This window comes from Ranitomeya imitator, chromosome 2 (assembly GCF_032444005.1).
Source record: "Ranitomeya imitator isolate aRanImi1 chromosome 2, aRanImi1.pri, whole genome shotgun sequence".
In the NCBI taxonomy this organism is placed as follows: Eukaryota; Metazoa; Chordata; class Amphibia; order Anura; family Dendrobatidae; genus Ranitomeya; species Ranitomeya imitator.
Window position 1 is genome coordinate 177,149,284 of NC_091283.1, and position 8,541 is coordinate 177,157,824.

Genomic DNA, 8,541 nt, shown 5'->3' on the forward strand with positions numbered 1-8,541 from the left:
TGTTTGCGTGGGTTTCCTCCGGGTTCTCCGGTTTCCTCCCACACTCCAAAGACATACTGATAGGGAATCTAGATTGTGAGCCCCATCGGGGACAGCGATGATGTATGTAAAGCACTGTGGAATATGTTGGCACTATATAAATAAAAAGATTATTACTGGTTTTGGGACCTCCATTCCTGAGACTGATGGGTTTCCCAGCAGTCAGACAGCAAGTGATAAAACATCACCTACCATAGGTGACATTGTGGGATAATCCCCCTGTAAGAATCAAATGTTCCACCTCTGTAAACAAAGCTGCTAGGTCAGGGTCTTCACCGGACGGCTGCCCTGGGGTTCCTGTTAGCAGATTGACAGCTGCCGTCATCCCCATAGAAGTCAATGGATATCTGACTGCTGCTTTTATGTTACCACCATTGATTTTGATGGAGAGGACCATTCAGCCATCTCTTGTCAGCTGTGAATAGGGGGTCAAGGGACCACTGTTGGGTATGCCATATATGTGTAATGAGACTGTAAAGGGAGTTAGTGGACAAAATTCCGCGCTGCCAACAGAATGGAGACGTATATCCCAGTCTGGTAAAGTACGTAAGGTGGTGGTTTATTTCTACGCATTTCGAAGTATATAACTTCTTCAAGAAAAACCACAGGTTGTAGAAACGCGTAGAAATAAACCACCACCTTACTTTACCAGACTGGGATATACGTCTCCATTCTGTCGGCAGCGAGGAGTATTGTCCACTAACTCCCTTCACCGTCTGATGGTCGCTTGCTGACCCGTGAATCCGCTGCCGCGCATTATCTACATTATATGAGTCTTTAACAGATTGAACAGGTGAGTATAATCTGAGTGCTAAACTAAACGTATTTCTTGGATAAGACCCTATTTGCGCTGAACTCTCCTATAGTTTCTTGATTATATACAGCTCTGGCAAAAATTGAGACCACGGCAAAATTTTCCGTTTGTCTGATTTTTCTCTTTAGAGGTATATTTTTGAGTAAAATGTAAATTGCTCTTTTATTCTATAACCCCTTCATGACCCAGCCTATTTTGACCTTAACCCCTTTACCCCCAAGGGTGGTTTGCACGTTAATGACCAGGCCAATTTTTACAATTCTGACCACTGTCCCTTTATGAGGTTATAACTCCGAAACGCTTCAACGGATCCTGGTGATTCTGACATTGTTTTCTCGTGACATATTGTACTTCATGATAGTGGTAAAATTTCTTTGATAGTACCTGCGTTTATTTGTGAAAAAACGGAAATTTGGCGAAAATTTTGAAAATTTCGCAATTTTCAAACTTTGAATTTTTATGCAATTAAATCACAGAGATATGTCACACAAAATACTTAATAAGTAACATTTCCCACATGTCTCCTTTACATCAGCATAATTTTGGAACCAATTTTTTTTTTTGTTAGGGAGTTATAAGGGTTAAAAGTTGACCAGCAATTTCTCATTTTTACAACACCATTTTTTTTTAGGGACCACGTCTCATTTGAAGTCATTTTGAGGGGTCTATATGATAGAAAATGCCCAAGTGTGACACCATTCTAAAAACTGCACCCCTCAAGGTGCTCAAAACCACATTCAAGAAGTTTATTAACCCTTCAGGTGTTTAATAGGAATTTTTGGAATGTTTAAATAAAAATGAACATTTAACTTTTTTACACAAAAAATTTACTTCAGCTCCAATTTGTTTTATTTTACCAAGGGTAACAGGAGAAATTGGACCCAAAAAGTTGTTGTCCAATTTGTCCTGAGTACGCTGATACCCCATATGTGGCAGTAAACCACTGTTTGGGCGCATGGGAGAGCTCGGAAGGGAAGGAGCGCTATTTGACTTTTCAATGCAAACTTGACAGGAATTGAGATGGGACGCCATGTTGCGTTTGGAGAGCCACTGATGTGCCTAAACATTGAAACCCCCCACAAGTGACACCATTTTGGAAAGTAGACCCCCTAAGGAACTTATCTGGATGTGTGGTGAGCACTTTGACCCACCAAGTGCTTCACAGAAGTTTATAATGCAGAACCGTAAAAATAAAAAATCATATTTTTTCACAAAAATTATATTTTTGCCCCCAATTTTTTATTTTTCCAAGGGTAAGAGAAGAAATTGGACCTCAAAAGTTGTTGTCCAATTTGTCCTGAGTACGCTGATACCCCATATGTGGCAGTAAACCACTGTTTGGGCGCATGGGAGAGCTCGGAAGGGAAGGAGCGCAGTTTGACTTTTCAATGCAAAATTGACAGAAATTGAGATGGGACGCCATGTTGCGTTTGGAGAGCCACTGATGTGCCTAAACATTGAAACCCCCCACAAGTGACACCATTTTGGAAAGTAGACCCCCTAAGGAACTTATCTGGATGTGTGGTGAGCACTTTGACCCACCAAGGGCTTCACAGAAGTTTATAATGCAGAGCCATAAAAATAAAACAAAATTTTTTTCCCACAAAAATTATTTTTTAGCCCCCAGTTTTGTATTTTCCCTAGGGTAAGAGGAGAAATTGGACCACAAAAGTTGTTGTCCAATTTGTCCTGAGTACGCTGATACCCCATATGTGGGGGGGAACCACCGTTTGGGCGCATGGGAGGGTTCGGAAGGGAAGGAGCGCCATTTGGAATGCAGACTTAGATGGAATGGTCTGCAGGCGTCACATTGCGTTTGCAGAGCCCCTAATGTACCTAAACAGTAGAAACCCCCCACAAGTGACACCATTTTGGAAAGTAGACCCCCTAAGGAACTCATCTTGATGTGTTGTGAGAGCTTTGAACCCCCAAGTATTTCACTACAGTTTATAACGCAGAGCCATGCAAATAAAAAATATTTTTTTTTCCACAAAAATTATATTTTAGCCCCCAGTTTTGTATTTTTCCAAGGTTAGCAGGAGAAATTGGACCCTAAATGTTGTTGTCCAATTTGTCCTGAGTACGCTGATACCCGATATGTGGGGGGGAACCACCGTTTGGGCGCATGGGAGGGCTCGGAAGGGAAGGAGCATCATTTGGAATGCAGACTTAGATGGATTGGTCTGCAGGCGTCACATTGCGTTTGCAGAGCCCCTAATGTACCTAAACAGTAGAAACCCCCCACAAGTGACCCCATATTGGAAACTAGACCCCTCAATGAACTTATCTAGATGTGTTGTGAGAACTTTGAACCCCCAAGTGTTTCACTACAGTTTATAACGCAGAGCCGTGAAAATAAAAAATCTTTTTGTTTTCCCACAAAAATTATTTTTTAGCCCCCAGTTTTGTATTTTCCCAAGGGTAACAGGAGAAATTGGTCCACAAAAGTTGTTGTCCAATTTGTCCTGAGTACGCTGATACCCGATATGTGGGGGGGAACCACCGTTTGGGCGCATGGGAGGGCTCGGAAGGGAAGGAGCATCATTTGGAATGCAGACTTAGATGGATTGGTCTGCAGGCGTCACATTGCGTTTGCAGAGCCCCTAATGTACCTAAACAGTAGAAACCCCCCACAAGTGACCCCATATTGGAAACTAGACCCCTCAATGAACTTATCTAGATGTGTTGTGAGAACTTTGAACCCCCAAGTGTTTCACTACAGTTTATAACGCAGAGCCGTGAAAATAAAAAATCTTTTTGTTTTCCCACAAAAATTATTTTTTAGCCCCCAGTTTTGTATTTTCCCAAGGGTAACAGGAGAAATTGGTCCACAAAAGTTGTTGTCCAATTTGTCCTGAGTACGCTGATACCCCATATGTTGGGGTAAACCCCTGTTTGGGCACACAGGAGAGCTCGGAAGGGAAGGAGCACTGTTTTACTTTTTCAACGCAGAATTGGCTGGAATTGAGATCGGACGCCATGTCGTGTTTGGAGAGCCCCTGATGTGCCGAAACAGTGGAAACCCCCCAATTATAACTGAAACCCTAATCTAAACACACCCCTAACCCTAATTCCAACGGTAACCCTAACCACACCTCTAACCCTGACACACCCCTAACCCTAATCCCAACCCTATTCCCAACTGTAAATGTAATCTAAACCCTAACCCTAACTTTAGCCCCAACCCTAACTGTAGCCCCAACCCTAACCCTAATCCTAGCCCTAACCCTAGCCCTAACCCTAACCCTAGCCCTAACCCTAGCCCTAACCCTAGCCCTAACCCTAGCCCTAACCCTAGCCCTAATGGGAAAATGGAAATAAATACATTTTTTTTTATTTTTCCCTAACTAAGGGGGTGATGAAGGGGGGTTTGATTTACTTTTATAGCGAGTTTTTTAGCGGATTTTTATGATTGGCAGCCGTCACACACTGAAAGACCCTTTTTATTGCAAAAAATATTTTTTGCAATACCACATTTTGAGAGCTATAATTTTTCCATATTTTGGTCCACAGAGTCATGTGAGGTCTTGTTTTTTGCGGGACGAGTTGACGTTTTTATTGAAAACATTTTTGGGCACGTGACATTTTTTTATCGCTTTTTATTCCGATTTTTGTGAGGAAGAATGACCAAAAGCCAGCTATTCATGAATTTCTATTGGGGGAGGCGTTTATACCGTTCCGCGTTTGGTAAAATTGATAAATCAGTTTTATTCTTCGGGTCAGTACGATTACAGCGATACCTCATTTATATCATTTTTTTATGGTTTGGTGCTTTTATACGATAAAAACTATTTTACAGAAAAAATAATTATTTTTGCATCGCTTTATTCTCAGGACTATAACTTTTTTATTTTTTTGCTGATGATGCTGTATGGCGGCTCTTTTTTTGCGGGACAATATGACGCTTTCAGCGGTACCATGGTTATTTATATCTGTCCTTTTGATCGCGTGTTATTCCACTTTTTGTTCGGCGGTATGATAATAAAGCGTTGTTTTTTGCCTCGTTTTTTTTTTTTTTTTCTTACGGTGTTTACTGAAGGGGTTAACTAGTGGGCCAGTTTTATAGGTCGGGCCGTTACGGACGCGGCGATACTAAATATGTGTACTTTTATTGGTTTTTTTTTTTTATTTAGATGAAGAAATGTATTTATGGGAATAATATTTTTTTTTTTTTTCATTATTTTGGAATATTTTTTTTTATTTTTTTTACACATTTGGAAATTTTTTTTTTTACTTTTTTACTTTGTCCCAGGGGGGGACATCACAGATCAGTGATCTGACAGTTTGCACAGCACTCTGTCAGATCACTGATCTGATAGGAGTGCAGGCTGCTTCACAGTGCCTGCTCTGAGCAGGCTCTGTGAAGCCACCTCCCTCCCTGCAGGACCCGGATCCGCGGCCATCTTGGATCCGGGGCTCGAGCAGGGAGGGAGGTGAGGAGACCCTCGCAGCAACGCGATCACATCGCGTTGCTGCGGGGGGCTCAGGGAAGCCCGCAGGGAGCCCCCTCCCTGCGCGGTGCTTCCCTGTACCGCCGGCACATCGCGATCATCTTTGATCGCGGTGTGCCAGGGGTTAATGTGCCGGGGGCGGTCCGTGACCGCTCCTGGCACATAGTGCCGGATGTCAGCTGCGATAAGCAGCTGACACCCGGCCGCGATCGGCCGCGCTCCCCCCGTGAGCGCGGCCGATCGGCTATGACGTACTATCCCGTCCAGGGTCAGATAAGCCCAGGGCACCTCGACGGGATAGTACGTCTAAGGTCACAGAGGGGTTAAAGACCTTGCCGTTTTTTGCAATTCTGACCAGTGTCCCTTTATGAGGTAATAACTCAGGAACGCTTCAACGGATCCTAGCAGTTCTGAGATTGTTTTTTCGTGACATATTGGGCTTCATGTTAGTGGTAAATTTAGGTCAATAAATTCTGCGTTTATTTGTGATAAAAACGGAAATTTGGCGAAAATTTTGAACATTTCGCAATTTTCACATTTTGAATTTTTATTCTGTTAAACCAGAGAGATATGTGACACAAAATAGTTAATAAATAACATTTCCCACATGTTTACTTTACATCAGCACAATTTTGGAAACAAAAATTTTTTTTGTTAGGAAGTTATAAGGGTTAAAATGTGACCAGCGATTTGTCATTTTTACAACGAAATTTACAAAACCATTTTTTTTAGGGACCACCTCACATTTGAAGTCAGTTTGAGGGGTCTATATGGCTGAAAATACCCAAAAGTGACACCATTCTAAAAACTGCACCCCTCAAGGTACTCAAAACCACATTCAAGAAGTTTATTAACCCTTCAGGTGCTTCACAGCAGCAGAAGCAACATGGAAGGAAAAAATGAACATTTAACTTTTTAGTCACAAAAATTATCTTTTAGCAACAATTTTTTTATTTTCCCAATGGTAAAAGGAGAAACTGAACCACGAAAGTTGTTGTCCAATTTGTCCTGAGTACGCTGATACCTCATATGTGGGGGTAAACCACTGTTTGGGCGCACGGCAGGGCTTGGAAGGGAAGGAGCGCCATTTGACTTTTTGAATCAAAAATTGGCTCCACTCTTTAGCGGACACCATGTCACGTTTGGAGAGCCCCCGTGTGCCTAAAAATTGGAGCTCCCCCACAAGTGACCCCATTTTGGAAACTAGACGCCCCAAGGAACTTATCTAGATGCATAGTGAGCACTTTGAACCACCAGGTGCTTCACAAATTGATCCGTAAAAATGAAAAAGTACTTTTTTTTCACAAACAAATTCTTTTAGCCTCAATTTTTTCATTTTCACATGGGCAACAGGATAAAATGGATCCTAAAATGTGTTGGGCAATTTCTCCTGAGTACAACAATACCTCACATGTGGGGGTAAACCACTGTTTGGGCACATGGTAAGGCTCGGAAGGGAAGGAGCGCCATTTGACTTTTTGAATGAAAAATTATTTCCATCGTTAGCGTACACCATGTCGCGTTTGGATAGCTCCTGTGTGCCTAAACATTGGCGCTCCCCCACAAGTGACCCCATTTTGGAAACTAGACCCCCCCAAGGAACTTATTTAGATGCCTAGTGAGCACTTTAAACCCTCAGGTGCTTCACAAATTGATCTGTAAAAATGAAAAAGTACTTTTTTTTCACAAAAAAATTCTTTTCGCCTCAATTTTTTCATTTTCACATGGGCAGTAGGATAAAATGGATCATAAAATTTGTTGGGCAATTTCTCCCGAGTACGTCGATACCTCATATGTGGGGGTAAACCACTGTTTAGGCACTCGGCAGGGCTCGGAAGGGAAGGCGCGCCATTTGACTTTTTGAATGGAAAATTAGCTCCAATTGTTAGCGGACACCATGTCGCGTTTGGAGAGCCCCTGTGTGCCTAAACATTGGAGCTCCCCCACAAGTGACCCCATTTTGGAAACTAGACCCCCCAAGGAACTTATCTAGATGCATATTGAGCACTTTAAACCCCCAGGTGCTTCACAGAAGTTTATAACGCAGAGCTATGAAAATAAAAAATAATTTTTCTTTCCTCAAAAATGATTTTTTAGCCTGGAATTTCCTATTTTGCCAAGGATAATAGGAGAAATTGGACCCCAAATATTGTTGTCCAGTTTGTCCTGAGTACGCTGATACCCCATATGTGGGGGTAAACCACTGTTTGGGCGCACGGCAGGGCTCGGAAGGGATGGCACGCCATTTGGCTTTTTAAATGGAAAATTAGCTCCAATCATTAGCGGACACCATGTCACGTTTGGAGAGCCCCTGTGTGGCTAAACATTGGAGATCCCCCAGAAATGACACCATTTTGGAAACTAGACCCCCAAAGGAACTAATCTAGATGTGTGGTGAGGACTTTGAACCCCCAAGTGCTTCACAGAAGTTTATAACGCAGAGCCATGAAAATAAAAAAAAAAAATTATTTTCTCAAAAATGATCTTTTAGCCTGCAATTTTTTATTTTCCCAAGGGTAACAGGAGAAATTTGACCCCAAAAGTTGTTGTCCAGTTTCTCCTGAGTACGCTGATACCCCATATGTGGGGGTAAATCACTGTTTGGGCACATGCCGGGGCTCGGAAGTGAAGTAGTGACGTTTTGAAATGCAGACTTTGATGGAATGCTCTGTGGGCGTCACGTTGCGTTTGCAGAGCCCCTGATGTGGCTTAACAGTAGAAACCCCCACAAGTGACCCCATTTTGGAAACTAGACCCCCAAAGGAACTTATCTAGATGTGTGGTGAGCACTTTGAACCCCCAAGTGCTTCATAGAAGTTTATAATGCAGAGCCGTGAAAATAATAAATACGTTTCTTTCCTCAAAAATAATTATTTAGCCCAGAATTTTTTATTTTCCCAAGGGTTACAGAAGAAATTGGACCGCAAAAGTTGTTGTCCAGTTTCTCCTGAGTACGCTGATACCCCATATGTGGGGGTAAACTACTGTTTGGGCACATGCCGGGGCTTGGAATTGAAGTAGTGACGTTTTGAAATGCAGACTTTGATGGAATGCTCTGCGGGCGTCACGTTGCGTTTGCAGAGCCCCTGATGTGCCTAAACAGTAGAAACCCCCCACAAGTGACCCCATTTTGGAAACTAGACCCTGAAAGGAACTTATCTAGATGTGTGGTGAGCACTTTGAACCCCCAAGTGCTTCATAGAAGTTTATAATGCAGAGCCGTGAAAATAATAAATA